This window comes from Mastigoproctus giganteus, chromosome 2, assembly GCF_048544385.1.
Source record: "Mastigoproctus giganteus isolate SK-2022 chromosome 2, ASM4854438v1, whole genome shotgun sequence".
In the NCBI taxonomy this organism is placed as follows: domain Eukaryota; kingdom Metazoa; phylum Arthropoda; class Arachnida; order Uropygi; family Thelyphonidae; genus Mastigoproctus; species Mastigoproctus giganteus.
In genome coordinates, this window is record NC_143576.1 from 248,334,546 (window position 1) to 248,352,688 (window position 18,143).

The 18,143-nt window shown below is 40.1% G+C and overlaps 1 protein-coding gene across 2 annotated transcripts in view; it reads left to right on the forward strand.

The window, feature by feature from the left end:
* The window catches only part of LOC150090364 (histone deacetylase 4-like), a 449,332-nt gene that overhangs the window by 92,197 nt on the left and 338,992 nt on the right, over positions 1-18,143 (forward strand). The window contains exon 1 of one of the 2 annotated variants that reach the window (XM_090389833.1): positions 3,022-3,204. The exons of the other annotated variant lie outside the window; for it this stretch is intronic. The gene's annotated coding sequence lies outside the window, so the exon portion shown is untranslated. Of the gene's footprint in view, positions 1-3,021; positions 3,205-18,143 lie in introns of those variants that run through there. 2 annotated transcript variants of the gene reach the window in all.

Sequence of the window (18,143 nt, forward strand, 5' to 3'; positions counted from 1 at the left end):
CCTTCAAATTCTTTGATAACATTAGATAAAATAACAGAATGATCTTAGAATTATTGACTAGTTAGGTTTTTACAGTCTTTTTTTTTAATGAAGAGACGTCTTTGGATTTGTTTAAGAATTCCCCTTGGGTGATAATGCTATATTTATAAGACATCAACTAGTTTTGGTAAGACGAGAGGAATGTTATTTCGTCCTCAAGGAGGATTAGTTTTCTGTATCTGCAGAGGGCTTACATTCAGAGCCTCATCAATTTATATACCTACAGAATGTCTTTCCTGTAAACATTGGTGCAAGCTGTTCTTTCTCTGCTGAAAATTAGTTAAATAAGTTCACTGTTATTACTTGTGAACATCCGATGGAGGCATACCAAGTTTTCCAATTTGGAGAATTCAATGGTGTAAGGAGAAAAGTGCTCCTTACACGATTGTATCTTCTTTCTGGCATTACCATCAGTAACGAGTGACTTGGTAATACCGACTTTGCTATAAATTTCAGCTTTATGAAGTTCTCGCTAAACTGCTTTGCTAAAAACTGGATTAATGAGACTCAAATTAATTTCTGCAGTTGTTTTTGAATCAGTTATTTTTCCTGCTATGATCCTTATCAGTGTCAAGCAGTGTCTTTCAGCCAGCTGCGATTTTGTCACAATTTGCCCTACCAGATTTTGTTTTGGTAGTGGTTTTGAAAGTTATATATTTGGTGAATGCAGAAATCAATTACGATGCAGTTGCTCTGGGTAAGTTAAACAAATCACTAGCTTGAGTCACCAATGTCCCTACTAAACATGCACAAATGAAATGACCGACCTGTCTGAGTTCTTTGGAACTCAGATAGGTCGGTCATTTTCTTCATGTACCTTTTTATATCATCTCTAAATAAACATCGGCTTTTATCGTCTTCCTTCATATATTACTACTACCTGCAAGAAACAAAAAAAGACATCATCACTGCATATTCATATAGCCATTACAAAAACTACCACTTTAGCATTAGTAGAGGCATATGATGCAAAAAAGCAAGCTTATACAGCATCAGCCAAAAAAAAAAAAAAAAAACCTTCCTATTTCACTCCTTCATTCGTCAAACTTTGTCCACTTCTTCCTTCAATTTATCGACCGATGGAAGTTTGTTCCAGAAATCAACCACCTACTAGCTAAAAGCAAAACCGCACATATATTCTACAACTGTCTTTCCTCAATTTGAATTTAAGGCCTTTCAGATACGTAATCTGAGCGAGAGGAAGAATCCCATCAGCATTGAGCCTACTTAAACCATCCAAGGCCTTGTATACTTCAATCAGGTCACCACGCAGGTGCCTATTCTCCAGACGCTGCAATTTGCAGAACTTAAGCCTTTCTTGATAAGAGCAACCCTTTGTTCCCATCGCCAATCCCGTTTCCCTTCTCTGTACTTGTTCCAGCAGCACTATATCCTTCCTAAAATGAGGCCTTCTAACCTGCATGCAGTACTCAATGTACAGAGTTCTATATTCATCATAAATTACTCTGGCGCAGTTGAGCTAGCATTCAGGAGCATCCTACCCATGACACAACACAAGTCCACACATGTTCAAAATTTCCAAACTATGCAACGTTTGATGGCCTACTCGACCACGGGGAGGACAGTTGAAATTATTATTTTAACAGCACCGAAGTTTGTCTTTGAAAATGCGTTCACTTGACTGATTTGTATGTTGTGCGGGCTGAAAAACCCTACTGTCTCTGCCTGAGATCGTTTAGCTACAGCCTTTATCGAAATGGCGTTAGGATTTCCTCCATTCGTCGATGGGAATCAAACCCAAATCTCTCCAATCTAGTGGCACACGGCAATGTATCTTGCCGACTATTCTGTTACAGAGAGTACAAAAAAAAAAAAAATAAAAATGAACTTCTTCAAACAGTGCATCATCTTCAGAATCATCAAGGACCTTACTTATTCCGTATGTCTTTAAAAATGTGGTAACTCTCTCGTGTTTCACCAACTTCTATATTTATTCACCCATTCTCACCCCTTGGAATTGATTGGTCTTTTCATTCATCTTGTTGATATGAAATCGCGACATGGTGTCTCCATCTGCTTGGTCCATTCCTCACATATGAGTACGTTAAAAGATTTATTAATTGTGAAGTCCAGTGACTGCAGATGGTTAAAGCTTCCTGGAATTACAACTAACTCTGTCTTTAATTCAGAAACCGTCCTTTTTGTTGCCTCTATTGCTCAGAAGGCCACGCGAACGTCTTGAATATTCTGTCTCTAGATACCAGTAATGATTAAGACATCACTGCATGCACCTCGCATGCCTTCTGATCATAAGGCAGAGAAGAATTCCACGTAACACTTTCCAGAAAGAAGATGCGTCTTATGGTCCAGAAAATACGATATTTATCTATTGCATTAATATTATTTATTAATTATTACTTTAGCAATTACCATCGTATATTTGCATGGACAATTTTCGGGGAAAGCCATTATGGAAAGGATGATCTGAAACTCTTTAATCCTGACTTCGGACTGGGTGCTTTACAGCCAACAATGAAGCTGAGCATATGTTGCAACATGTGGTAAATGACGTCTAGAACAGCAATACCACCACCACGAGTCCGGTGAAGGTACCCAGTATCTGTGGCGAGTGCAATTCGTCCAACAGACCTGTTGTTTTCACCTTCGACTGGCTTCCTTGCAAAGTGGCTATAACTTATACAGGTCATAAAGGAAGTTTGGTCTTGGAAACAACATTCTAATCCCCTTAGTGAACGTCACTCTCCATCCCCTAATCCAATGGAGCTGGTTTATCACGCGGCCCTGACTATTATCGACCACCTTACTGCACTGACACACTGCTCGCGAGCGCTTGGCTATTCCGGCACTTAACCGTAGCTAAAAATAGAACTGCAACTGCCATCCGCGCGTTGCTCGCTATTCTCTTCCCCTCTCCAATCCCCCCCACCACGACTCTCCCATGCTCTGCTCTGCTGCCGTCTTCTACCTTCACCCCGTTCGAGTAGCGGTGAGTTGTCGGCGTCTTCGCGTCTTGTTTTATAGTAACTTCTGTGCGATCGACTGGGATGCGACAAAAGTGCACGCGCAGTAAAATGTTCGCTGTATTAACTGGTGTACATACGTACATACATTAACAGCAGCAGCACCAACTTTGAAGTAGTTCCCTCTTCCGGAGTGTGGGTTTCTTTAACGTGCCAGTTAGACGTAAGTACGTTGGTTTGTTGTTATCGGCCCTACCGAAAATCTTGAGGTTCTGTTTTCCACAGATGGCGCTGATATTCGGCATCTGTTTTAAAATATTGAACTCTTACTTTTTTTTTTTTAATAAAATTATTGCAACTACACCAATTTGTTTTTGTGCTGAGCGATTTCTTATTATGTAATGGATTATGAAAAACGCGTGTAATCGCTTCTGTATTAATAATTTATTGGCTTTCTGATTTGGTAATAACGGATATTTATTTTGCCATTTTAATTTTTTTCCTTTGTTTACAGTTTCCATTTTAATGAGTGCTGTTACTTTGTTAGGATGAGATCCGATTCGTTTGTTTAGAATATATGCCGAGAGAGAGAGAAAGAGAGATATTCATGGCCTTTGTGCTGGATGAAAAACCCTATATTATTCCCATCTCTACAGGTTTTAAACTCCATACCTTTTCCACAACAACAACAACGTCCACACCACTTTTTGGTGTGGATGTTGATTTTTAAGAGCATCAACGACTTTGACTATATTGTTCCATTGTGTATTAGGTGTGTACAAGTGTGTATTCATGGATTGAATTGCATATTGTGAGATGAAAAACTCGGAATTATTCACGGGGAAAACTTTACTCCCTCAGCCTAAGATGGGCGAACTACATCCCTGATTGAAGAGAAATTCCTTTATAAATTTCTTCGGTAATCGATGGGATTCGAGCCCAAACCTCTCCAAACAAGTGACAAGTGAAAAACCCACTGTACTGGTGTGGATGAACTTTTTGCTTAACCACTTTGCTAGCAAAGAAGAAAAAAATTTAAGATAAGTGAGAAATGATTAAAAAAAAAAAAAAAAAAAACCTGTGAAGATATACGAAGGATGTATAGACGTTATGGACTGTTATATGTACCTGGTGTGTTTCTGGGATACCAATAAAATGAAACAGTTTTACCAGAGCATGTCTGCCCTCGTGGATATCGCAGTTGGTAGGATTGCTATCCTCCCCACAACGGGTGGAAAAGACCTGAGTTCAAGTCCCGTCAATGACGTGAGGAATTTTTATGGGTGTTTTTCAGAACGTGGCTGAGTTAGTCGGTCTCAGACGAGGGCAGCATGGTTTGTTTTCTCGGAAACCCGGATTTTTCGCCCAGCAAACCTCAGAACAGCTCCGATTTACAGACAGTATATACGGAGCAATATGGCCTTAGTGGCTGATTCTCCTAAAAATGCTACAACAGCCAGAGCATGAATATAAAAGTTTTCATTGGATACCCTCGCGTCTAGCACAGTGGCTAGGATCTAGTTGATCGGTTTTGGTTGGAGATCGCAGGTTTTTTCCGAGCAGACAACTTTGGTTAGGTTAGGTGTGTACGTTAAGCGTCAAAGCAACCAAGGCTATGAGGCGTCAGTATATTGCATCTGTAACTGCGTCTATTCTTCTGTCGTTTTGCTGTCTTTTGGACGAGAAGCTCGAGTTTCCTAGAGAAAAAACCATGTGCAGTCCTCGCCTTAGACCGACTAACTGAGCCACATTGTGGAAAAAAGGCCTATAAAATTATCTCCAGTTACTAACGGGATTCGAACTCGCGCTGTTTTCATCCGGTGTGGAAGGACAGCGATTATAATCACTGTGCTATCCGCGAGGGCAGCAGACAGGCAACCTACCATAGAATTGCTGATCAATATATGGACACTTCATGGCTTTAGTGTACAAAACATAATGTAACCCAACTCCATTGAGTTAAATCTAATTCTGTAAATCGTTCTTAACTTATATAGTCCTTAAGGGGTTAAGAATACTTCATACTCATTCAAAAAGGTCTTACAGATTTCCGCTTCTGACAAATCCACTCGTGAAAGAGACGTTTTCTGCTCTTACAAATCTGGGTTGAATGTAAGCTTTAACATACAGAATTTTTTCGATAGTTCGCTCTCTTAGAAAATTGTATTATGCCATAGAACATATGTCACACGCCATATTGTTGTTAGTACATAATTATTTCTGTCTTAGAGGAATCATTAGACATTATTAAGGATGCCGACAGCAGATTTTAAGTGTTCTCCAAAGAAGGAAAGCTTAGTGATAAAAATCAACTACCAAACAATCACCAGTAACTTTTATTTTTAATTTGCTACAATAAAGCGCATATAACTGCAATGTTCCTATGAGAAAAGACTTGAAAGATTCGTGGTAGCCTTTAATCGTTAAGCTCTTCCGACGTTATGTGTACAGTACTTTCGTGACAGAAAAGTATTTGCTCTCGAGCAAATACTTTACTGGCTTGGTTATGTTTTCGGCAATGCTGAACGTATAGAGGTTTAGTTGTTAGAGGCTGTATAGAGACTGATGAGTACTACCTTTTTCAGTGGGTCCTCTTCAAGCATAAACTGCCGCCACTCACACATACTTCAGATATCACTCAACTTTTAATTACAGAAAAGTCTCCAAATGGATATTCACCCTCCGCTTACTCGTCTCAATTAAAATGATAGTGGGTGAAGTCAATACGCCACGTTTTTGGCAGATGTGCAATTGGGGAATCCCCGAAACCCTTAAGAGCCCTCCCTTTTCTGCAGTCTGTGGCGTGGAAGCTCAGGATAGCCGATAGATTCCTGCTCATGGAGATGCTCCACAACGTCCAGGAGATGGATATGGACTACAAAAAGGACATAGAGGACAAATCCTACTGCCATCGTCTTTTCATCGCTTTTCATGTTCTTTCATTTCCCATGTTAATATTAATTTTATATGTAAAATATGTAATCATACATATTTTACATATAAAAAACATAAATACATATATAAAACATAATATATGTTGTATGTAATTTTTCCTGTATTAGTTATTTTATATTAAACCCCTAGCATTGTCGCTGTTATGGATATTATTGCATCAAAAACTATTATATTTAGGCCACCCGAATAATTAAATTCATCTGCCGAGCTGTCTTATGTCTGTTAATTGCGTATGTTCTATGGTCGATTTGTCTGTTTGCTGGACGAAAAACTCCAGTTTTTTAGGGGGGGGGAAACCTTGCTATCTACGCCTGAGACCGACTAAATCAACCACGGAGTGAAAAAAGCCCATTAAAGTTCCTCACGTCATCGACGGGATCCGAATCCGGGCCTTTTCCACCCGGTGTGGGGATGACGGTGACGATACCACTATGCTACCGCGCAGACTGGTATTATTGCATCAAAGTATTATTGTAGTATTGCGGTTCCCTGGTATTATTGCATCAAAGTATTATGGTAGTTATGCGGTTCCCTGGGTTTCCCCTATTACCGCAGGTATTATTGCATCAGGCAATTATATAACTATTTACTGCCTGCAATAAAGATATTAATAGTTATATTTAACTGACATATTTTTCGTGTTTTCATATGTACGCCACTTAGCCAAATTATTAGAAATTCAGCAACAATATCAACACGTAAGAACAGCGTTTTTCAAATGGCCTGAATTCGCCTAGACATGGTTTCGTTGGATTTATCTGAAATGCTGTTTTTATTATTCCATTTTTAGAAACGCTGCCTTCGGCCCCTTCATGTGCAGTGTACACCGATGAGCCAAAACATTATGACCACCTATCTAATATGATGTTGGCCCTCCACGTGCAGCCAAAACAGGTCGTACCCTTCGAGGCATAGACGTTACAAGATTTCTAAATGTGTCTTGCGGTATCTGGTACCAACACGTAACCAGCAGATCCTTTAACTCCTGTAAGGTCCGTGGTTGACACACCGCAAATCGAAGTTGCTGTTCCAACACAAACCACAGATGCTCGATGGGATTGATGTCTGGGGAATTTGGAGGTCAGGGAAATACCTGGAAGTCTTCCTCATGTTCCGCTAACCAGTCTCAAACAATTCAGGCGATGTGGCATGGCGCATTGTCCTGCTGAAAGACGGCACCCACAGCCAGAGGGGAAGATCGTTGCCATGATAGGGTATACCTGGTTAGCAATAATGATAAGGTAGGTAGTAGACGTCAGAGTGCCCGACACATGGATAACTCGACCCAGGGTATCCCAGCAGAACATTGCCCAAAGCATGACTCCGCCACCATCGGCTTGTTTCGTCCCACGGTGCATCCAGGCGCCATCACTTCCCCAGGTAAACGACGCACACGTACTCGGCCGTCTACATGGTGCAACAGGAAACGTGATTCATCGGGCCAGACGACCTTCTTCCAATCACTCAAGGTCCACTTTCGATGCTCGCGTGCCCATTGTAGGCGCTGTCCCCGTTGAACCGTGGTTAACTTGGGCACTCAGAGCGGCCTGCGGCTACGCAGCCCCATTTTCAGCAGGGTTCGATGTATTGTGTGTTGTGACACATTACTCCCGTCACCAGTATTCCAATTACCGGCTAGTTGCGCCACAGTCGTCCTTTTGTTGCCACGTACCATCCGGTAGTGCATTCGCCCACCTCGAGCATCGATGAGCCGTAATCGTCCAACACTTCGCCGGCGGTTCGTGGGTTTTCCCTCCTCGGACCACTTTCGGTAGATACTAACCATGGCTGACCGTGAGCATCCCACCAGCCGTGCCGTTTTGGATATGTTCTGACCGTCTGCGTGGTAGCACAGTGGTATCGTCACCGTCCTCCCCACACCGGCTGGAAAAGACTCGGGTTCGAATCCCGTCGATAACGTGAGGAACTTTAATGGGATTTTTTCACTCCGTGGCTGAGTTAGTTGGTCTCATGCGTAGATAGCAAGGTTTTTAGCCCCCAGAATCTGGGGTTTTTCGTCCAAAACAGACTAAAATAGACCATAGAACATACGCAATTAACAGACACATGAAACACAGCACGGTAGATGAATTTAATTATTAGGGTGGCTAAAAATAGTTTTTTTATATGCTCTGACCAGTCGTCTGGCCGTTACAACTTGGCCTTTGTCAAACTCGCTTAAGTCCGCTGCCTTTCCCTTCTGAAGAACAAGAGTAACACTGATTAACGGAGCTCAGTATCTGGTGTTTTTTATACCGTGTCCCGACCCGCGCACGCGCAGTAGTTCACCTGCAGTTGCTTCGATTTGCATAACGACTCGCTGGTCATAATGTTTTGGCTCATCGTTGTATTTCAAAAAAAAAGAAATGCTCTTGTTTATTCTCCGGCACGACCACCAGGTCAGTGGAGTTTACAATAAATCATCGATACAAATGTCCATCGTATTTAGCAGTCACGGGCTTGAACACTGGGCCACTCAAAGAGCGTGTGCTACTGCACTCACGCCCCCTGACCACTCGGCTACGTCAGGCTAATACGTTTCCAAGATATGCTATAAACGTTCAGCTGGATTGAATGTTGGGCCTGTAGTATGTAGATATAGCAACCGTGTAGCAATGCACACGGTTGCTATATCTACAAACTACAGGTTTTATTGTGTGTTGTCTGTAAATGGCTTGTGTTCTGAGGTCGATTCTCTGTTTGTTGAATGAAAAACCCGAGTTTCCAGGAGAAAAATCCATGCTGCCCTCGCCTGAGACTGACTAACTCAGCCACGTTGTGAAAAAGGCCCATTAAAAATTCCTCACGCCATCGACAAACTCCAGCTCAGAAATTTTCCACCCGGTGTGGTGGGGGGGGACGGCAATCCTACCAACTGTGAAATCCATGAGGGTAGCACGAGAGGTATCAGAAGCTATAGTATTTAGTACACTGCATTTGTTGAAGATTGAGAAGATGAAGAAGGTACTTTGTTCACATTAGACTTGAATTTCTGTAGATTGTAATTTTCAGGAAATACATATAAAGGGAGGTTGTTAAGGAAAACGGAGGTTGAAGGAATAAATGAGAAAGAAGAAACGTTTCTATGAGTTTGAAGTTGGAGAGTAAAAGGATCTTGACCAGTTGCGACACATGTTCGGACTGTATGGAAGAGAGAGAGAGAGAGAGAGAGAGAGAGAGAGAGAGAGAGAGAGAGAGAGAGAGAGAGAGAGAGAGAATTATAAAAGCCAATCCAGAAGAACAATTTCTAACTGCTCTCCTTTGAATGGAATCTAGAAAACTGAGAGGTTGTAGGGACACTGGTCCATATGTAGGACAGTATTCCATGGTAGGGCGGATTTGCAATTTGCACAGAGTGAGAAGCTGTTTGGAAGAAAAGTAACGTCGAAAGAGAAAGCCCAGTTTTTATAGATAGAAAGGAAGCAATATTTGTTATGCGCTTATGCCAAGTGAGATTATAAGTCGGGATAATCCCTAATAGAGACATATAATCTTGTCGGGAAACCTGGTGTCATCGATGATAAGCATAAGAATTTTGATAATTTTTTTGTGGTGGTGGCAAACTTTCTTTCGTACACCGGCAGCTGTTGCAGCTATCCTGATCCCTCTTCTTAGTAGCAGATTTTCTATTAACGGAAGTTTCTCATATATCGAACCTGTGCATGTTCTTGATCACCCCAGTGTGACCTCTTTCGATCATATGAAATGACCCATTTTCTTTGTTATCAAGACGTCATAATCGAAACTCATACGCAAGTACCAGAACTTTTTCCTCAAATTATGACGTAAGACCCTGAAGTGGGACCAGTATAAAACATGTCAGGTTCTGGCTAAAGGGGAGAAAGGTCGTTTCTGTGAGTCTTGAATTAGAACTCTAATTCCTGTGATTCAAAGCAAGTAATTAGATTATGCGAAATCTGTACAAACTGCAAAAAAAAATTGTAAATAAAAATATTTCGTTGTTTATCGAGGAGTGCTAAAAAAGGGGGAACCGATATCTGTAGCGGTCAATATATAAAGGAGTATACAGTGGGAATTATGTTTTCAACTATTTGGAGATTGGTCACTAGTAGAAATTTTTTAAAAGTAACTCAATTTTTTTTCTGTTTGAAATTGTCGAGTTTCTCTTATTCTGTCGTACAAATGTCCTCGTTAACGTCTTTCTTCACATTTTCAATATCTGTTTTGTCATTGATGAACATAAACATTCTTTCTTTCCTTCTCCCAAATTTACCTAAGCTACATAAGTTCATCACAAAAATGAAACAAATGGAAAGACTTATCTGTGAAACGAGCTAATCCTCCCAGAAAATTCCCAATTCTTTTCGCAAAATATACGTGCTCTCAGTACCATCTATAATCTGCTAAATCCCACATACTTTTATTTGACTCACACTTCTAAACAAGCTTCCATACCTTATGGTTTACCGTTGGCATTTGAATAGTTCGTTTCTCTCTGACCACTCGCTGTACATGATGGTAGATGCTTTCTTCTAACGTCTCGATGAATGCTGCAGTTCCCAAAGTTCTGTTCGTTCACCCGCCCCTTTCCTCCTGTTTATTAATGACCTTATTTCATTGACTGGCTGGAAATCTCCCGTCCATAGTTTTGCTGATGATAGGACGATGCATTTTATCTTTCATTTCTACAAACGCTACCATGCACAAACAGCTACAACTTCTTGAATATTCATCACCGATTCCTTAAATGTCGATCTCCAGATAATTCTCTAATGGGGCAAAGAAAACTTCGCTAACTTCAATCCTTCTAAAGTTGAGTTCTATCTTATTTCTCGTAAAAAAAAACAGTCATAAAACTACCTTTTCCCCCCTCTTCTTCATTTAATCCTGTTGTTTGAAACACCTTATTTATTTCCTGCAAATTGTAATTGTCAGGTATTCAAGTGCAACGTCAACAAATATCTTTTCCTTTTCAACCTTCAACACTTATAGTATTTGTATTGTATATTCCAGCGCCTTTCATATTTGGGGGTTTTATGAGAAAAAATCTACATTTTTTTTCACTCCAAAATTACTCTGTAATAGTAGAATTGATAAACGCAATTTACCATTATATTACTCGCATTTTTAAAAACATTTACTTCTGTCTTAAGAGAGAATAAAAACACTTAAGACTGGTGGGTTAACCGTGATCCTGAGGCTGCTTACATGGCCACTATTATGGAGGCTGCCATATTGAATCCTTCGGCTCGCATTAAAAAAAAAAAGAAAAAAAAGGCAACCCCGCTGTTAACTGAGTTCTGTTTAACTGCTACAACAGTGAAATTTTAAACTCCAATGGCTAGAGAGTTCGTGGAAGTGTGCAAATGGAAATTCATTTGGGTTTTGCACTTGATATTGCTAACACGTAAAGCTAATGTGAAATTGGGTTTGCTCTTATAGTATTTTAAATTATGCAAAATAAAGTAAGCCACACGCAGAACATGTAGTTGGCACTACCTGCATGTTCCTTGGCTAATTCTGATTATTAATCAACATTTTTCGTAGTCCACGTTGAGATAATCATTTTCTCATAATTCCAGATCTTCCACATTTCAAAAATTTACTGTTAAAAAAAAAAAAAAAAAAAAAAAAAAAAAATTAGAATTAAAAATCGGCGCATCTAGCCGAGATATATTTTCAGTTGGTATTTCTATGGATGCTGTTAATTTCTTGCAGACTAGGAAATTCGGTAGTTGTGGTTAGATTGATGTGGTCTTAGGAGGAGATGTGTGGTTTTTCATAGAATTTGTGGAGGTAATTCCACACAAAACAGCAGAAATGGTCTTAGAAGAAGTACTCTTTATTGCATACAAAGGGCACACGCCGTACACAATACCCTTCACAGCTACAAGCCAGGGCTAATACAATCTAAAGGATAAGATAGGAGAAAAAAAACAATATTATTACTAATTATAAAAGTGTAGGATTAAACATTGGAAAAAACAAATTGCAAATTTACATATGAAAATATATACACAACAGCATGTTATCAAGTTAAATTATTCTCCAGGGAGCAGTCCTTTTACAGTGTTGTAGTCATCTGAGCAGAAGCAGAAAGTTGGAACAATGTAGTGAGGGATCCATGGCAGTGATGGACAGGTCCTCGGGAGCAGGTTCTAATGTCCTGTGATGTGATCCTGAGAAGGAAGTCGATGGAGTAAGTTCTGCCTATATTTTTTATCCAATGCGAACTTGTAAAGGTCGCCATCCAAGGAGTGTATGTACTGCAGCATTTGCACGGGTAAGAACCGATCGGATAACTTTAACCGGTTTGATGTGTCCCGAAGGCTTGGTACTGGGATTCTCCATCCACAGTTAGCCCAGAAGTCTGGTTCCAAAATAATGCCAACCATTTTTACAGCAAAGACGAGTCTTCTCTCATGGATAATGGCAGGAAGACGTCTGATGTTTAGAGCTGCCGCCATCTGGGTGGTCCTAGGTGTAGGGGGAAGCCGAAATTTCCATATGGTCCACTTCATAGCCAAAATTCGCCCGCAAAAATCCGTCTCAGATGCGTTGCAGCACTTGAGGTCCAGACTTCTGCGCCATAAAGTATGACTGGATAGACATATGTCTTAATATATCTGCATCCAACAGCCTGGTCATGGACATGCATAACTGTGAGTTACAGACACTACACTAACGTCTCATTTCTAAACAGCAGCTCAACAGATTTACGACAGAAACACGCCGTTTTCTTTTTCCTTTTTTTTTTTTGCCCATCCACATGCTCACTGTCTTGACATTTTTCTTTTTCAGAAGATGAAACAATAAAAGTACGAGTTTATCATTAAGCAAGCAGTTCTAAACCGTCCAAGCATACCGATGACTCTAGGCAAGTTATCCTCAAACTTGTAAAAAATCTGTTCTGTCATAAATAAAGCATTCTTTTTTTTAATGTTGTGCCAGCGTTTTAAAATCAGAACATATATCAAAGGAGGTGGAAGTTTATTACCAGAAGGATGATGACTAATCATGTTGAGTCCAGTTTTATTTCCATTGCTGAGGTCTGAGTACTTAGTCTAAAACAAGCGAAATACCCTGTTGCTGCATGTGACTACGTGGTGGAGAGTTTCTGCTGAAAAATATATAGGTAACATTGGTAGTGCAATCAGTTTCAAATTTGATCTTTTTTTTAAGACATTTCCAGAACTTCTCAGTATAATTGAAGACGAAACAATAGCTGTTGATAAATGTACAGTGATCCTTGGTTGGAGAACTGACAAATACTGAAGGAAACTTGAAATATAAGAAATTATCGCAAGTCATGCTTGGCATTTTAGGAATTTCTAATAGCGACACAGTGTGAGAGGATATTCAACCAGTTAAAAAAAAAAAGTCAGATTTTCTCTTTCTGGTGAAGCTTCGGAAATGCTCTTGACACCAAGTGTTTACAGCGAGGCCATTTTTTGAAATAAAACTTTGACTCGACATTTCTGAAGAGGACAAAGTATGCAACCAATACGTCAATAGTTCGACATAATTTCTGGAAAGAAATTATGACGAACTATTGACGTCTAATTGACAATCCAAACAGAATCCACAGCCAATAAAATCTGGGTTTGCTAATGTTCTGATAATTAATTCTGGTAAATCCTGGTTCAGTGAATTTTAATTTAATTTCAAGTCTGAAATCTGGATTTAAAAAAATCTGCCCCTCACTCCTGATTTTTTACGAATAAAATATGCAAAATATGTAATAAAAAAATATAAAAATATGTTCATGGTTTTCCTAAATTTAAAGGTTGTGCAACCATGCACACATGGTGCTCCTCAAATAAATTTGTCATTTTTCAAGGAGCATTATTCGAAACTCGTCATCAGTACGCAAAATCACGTGGTCTAGTTTCCCTGACCCCATTCTTCCGTAGATCTTGACCTTCGCTTAAAAAAAAGCCAACTTCTACCTACGATGTTTCAACAGCCAAACCCCTTTATACACTTATCTCCCCTTCTAAGCGAACGCTGCATTCCGAATACAAACCTGTTCATCACTTCCAGTTGTCTCAGATATTACCTGGAAACCACTGCTGATTGCCCAAAGCACGTGTACCGCCTTGAAGCAATTTGAGAAGTCGAAGGAGTGCAAGATATGCGAGTTTGGTGAAGATGTGCGTGTGTGGGTTTCGCCGCTCTGTTTGTACACGAATGTGTCGTGATTGATTTTTGCTGATGAACATCGAAGTACCTGGAGAAATGGTGACTCATTCTTCCAGGAATAGTGAGGCTGCTTCCCTGTAAAATCCTTATCTCTTGAAACACCTCACGAATCTCCACCTACGGAATGTAGTTCACAAATAGAGAGAAAATGAAGATGTGTGTCGGATTGGCTTGGTCGGATATACCTAAGTCGAATTTCAATGTCATCTTCGCAATACTTACAGAAGTATTGTGCTCACCAACCTGGAAGTTGTTTTTTTTTCTCTTCTGTAAGAATTGCTTCACATTGGATTAACCATTTCGGAGGAAAGTCGCAGCGAGAAACATTTTTCATCTTCTTTTCACGCACATGAAACCTTTTAGCGGGTTAGTATGCATCAAAGTAGTGGTTAATTATCACCACTGGTTTGCTCTGTAGGCATTTTTCCTAGTGTTGCTATGGTAACGAGCCAACGTCGTCTGACTCGTACATTTACTGTAATGGTCCTTTCATGAACTTGAACTTTTGAAGTCTTTAACTTGATAATGGATTTCCCCACTCCGTTACTAAAAGCTTCTTGTTTTTCCTTTAGCAAAAAAGTAAATGTTCACTTATCTTACTATCACACTCCATGATTGTTGGGAGTTGAATGTGGTAATTGGATTTACGTAGCAGCGAACTGATAAACACCGACAGAACTTTACCAAGAAAATGCATTTCTGAACAATTCAAAACAGAGGGCGATCTTGAAGAATGGATAAGAATCCTTATGCATTAATTTTATGCACTATTCAACGAGCTTTGCTTAAAATAGTCCTTATCTATTGTAAAGTATGTCACTGGAGTGTGAAGTGACTTGTACTTAACATCAGCAAAAGAACACTGCAGTTAGATTGAGATATATGGATTTGGTCTAATTTAAGAGTTTGAACTCCTAAAGCCTTGTCCTGCTACATAATGTATTTTGGGATTAGATTGGATGTGTGTTAAGCAACAAGGGCTGTGAGGCGTCCGTAATTATGTCAGTTTATTGGTTGTTTGCATTTCATGCTTGGGACTGAATAGTTAGCATTAGTAGAGGCATTTGATGCAAGAAAGCAAGCTTATGCAGCATCAGCCAAAAAAAAAAAAAAAAAAAACCACTTCCACTTCACCCCTCTGTTCGTTCAAAATACCTGTCCAGCTGAGCCTTAAACTTATTTAGGCTATCAACCTCCACCACAAGGGATGGAAGTCTGTTCCATCAACCAACCACCCGCTGGCTAAAGGCAAATTTCCGCACGTCTATCCTATATCTGTCTTTCCTCAATTTGAATTTATGCCCTCTCAGGTGATTATTCTGAGCAAGAGGAAGAATCCCATCAGCATTGAGCATGCTCAAACCATTCAAGGCTTAATACACCTCTATCAGATCACCTCGCTGGTGCCTAGTCTCCAGACACTAATTTGCAAAACTTAAGCCTTTCTTCGTAAGAGCACCCATTTGTTCCATTCACTAATCTTGTTGCCCTTCTCTGTACTCGTTCCAGCAGCTCTACATCCTTCTTGAAATGAGGCCTCCACACCTGTATACAGTACTCTAGGTGTGGCCTGACCATTGCCTTATACAAGGGAATAATCACCTCCTTATCCCTGCTAGAAAAATTTCTATATATCATTGGCAATACACCATGAGTTACTCTTGCAGCCCGTCTGCAGTGCTCAGAGAACTTCATATCTGCCTGCACAACCACCCCCAGGTCCCTTTCATTCTCTACCACTGTCAGTGTAGTACCACAGAGTTGATACGTTGCTCTGGGGTTGCTGTTTCCCATGCGTAGTACTTTACATTTGTCAATGTTAAACTTCATTTGCCACCTCTGAGCCCATTTGCTCAACCTTTCCAGATCCTGTTGCAGCAGCATAGTGTCAGTAGTGTCCTTAACAACCCTGCCTACCTTTGTATCGTCTGCAAACTTCGACATTAAGCTTGATATACCCTCATCAATATCATTTATGAATACAGAAAACAATAATGGACCCAACACTGAGCCCTGAGGGACTCCACTAATAACATTAGTCCACGACGAGCAGTGTCCATTGATTACCACTCTGTCTTCTCCCCCTCAGCCACCCCTTTATCCACAGCAGCAATTTGCCTCCAATGCCACACTGCTCCAATTTGTGCAGCAGTCTTCCATGTGCAACAGTATCGAAAGCCTTTCTAAGATCCAAGTATGTAATATCAAAGTTATTCCCTGCATCCAGTTCCTTTGTGACTGCATCATAGTATCCAATCAAATTGGTCAGGCAAAACTTCCCCTTAACGAAACCATGCTGTGTCCGAGCTATAGCTGAAGTCTTGTCTAAATGATCCTGCAGTGCTTCTTTAACTAGTGCCTCCATTAATTTTCCTGGAACAGAAGTTAAACTCACAGGTCTATAATTACTTGTGTCAGCCTTTGATCCTCCTTTGTGAATTGGGGTGACATTTGCACATCTCCAGTCTGTGGGTACCTCCCCTGAGTCCAAGGAAGCTGTCATAATTATGGCTAAGGGTTTGCTTACTTCCTTTGCTGCCTCCTTTAATATAACTGGATAGATCCCATCCACCCCAGGTGTTCCACCAATTTGTGAAAAAAACTCATAAAAATTTCACATATCATTGACGGGATTCGAATCTAGACCTTTTACGCTCATTGTGGTGGTGTTTGCTGTTGATTATCACCACTTTGCTACCCACGAAGGGTATATATAAACGGTTTCCTATATCGTCTGTTATCGTCAGATATTGGCCAAAGGTGTCCAAACCAAAGAACCATAATAGATTTTTTCAGTATTTTGACTACGGACACGAACTCGAATTTTGTTTTTCACCCAGATTGTCCCCCATGCAATCAAGAAAACGCTATGGAGATGTAATTTTCGAATTCAAAAACTTTCAATGAATGTCTCCCACAGGAAACCAAGATTTCCTTTCCTCCGAGCAGCTATTATTTTCTAATTAGAATATAGGCAGCGTTTAAATGAGTTAGCATTGACACTGGAGAGTTGTAGATGGTTGGGTTTGCGGCTTCCATCATATAAAGAGTGAATTTGTAATGCTCTTTGTCTGTTGTTGGAGTAAAAGTCGTCATATTCAGATGCTTTTTGTGCAGCTGTAGAAGAAACAACACATTATCGTCATATTACGGTTTGAAACAACCTAGAAACAACGTTCAGTTTCCAGATTATGTAAGCTTTGGAGTTTTATTGTACTTAATCAGAAAATTAAAAGTGACACTATCTTTATGTTGTTTTATTACAAACTGACTTCTAACGGGAATTGTCGTTTTGTGTGCGTGCCTTGATATAAGCCAGGATGTCTTGTGTCCCAAAATATCTCCGTTTGTTGCAGAGAATTTTGGTAAGTTTGTTGCAAAGAAGAACTGCAGGCTCTAGACTAACCTGCTTTCTTTGAGAAAACTTCCGAACCTGTCAGCACGATGGAAAGAATGACAGCTACTAGTTTTATTTTTCTACGATTTCTTTGTATCAGTGCTTAGGTCTGAGAGTCCCTGTTGGTACTCTTAGACCACAACTTCAGTACACACATACACACTCGCACAGAGAAGAGATATCCCCAATTCAAAGTCGTGAAAAGTTGTAAACTGGGCAAACTTTTGGAGACAGACATAAGGAAGCGCATTTGACAGTGTTGTAGGGGTAGCCCTATTCGGCTGTGCAAACCTACACGTGCTACGTTGTTATTGTCAACATGTGTGGAAACCGCTTTACTGCTTCTAGCACAGTTCTTTGACGTGCTTTAGGCTTTTTAACAAATATTTCACTTTTACGCAATGAAGCATATTTTTTCCTTCTTTAGCCGCTCCATTTTTGTAGCTTTTATTTCTTTCATGAACGAAACCCAGTATAAACCCAGAACTAGCAAACTATGGCCAAAGTAGTCAAAATGAAAAATAACCGTTCAAACAACCATAACATGCATCTACCGTAATTTTCATACTATAAGACGCTTCAGCCTGTAAGTCGTATCACGAGATTTTGAATGACAAAACTGGAAGAAAACATATTTTAATTGTAAA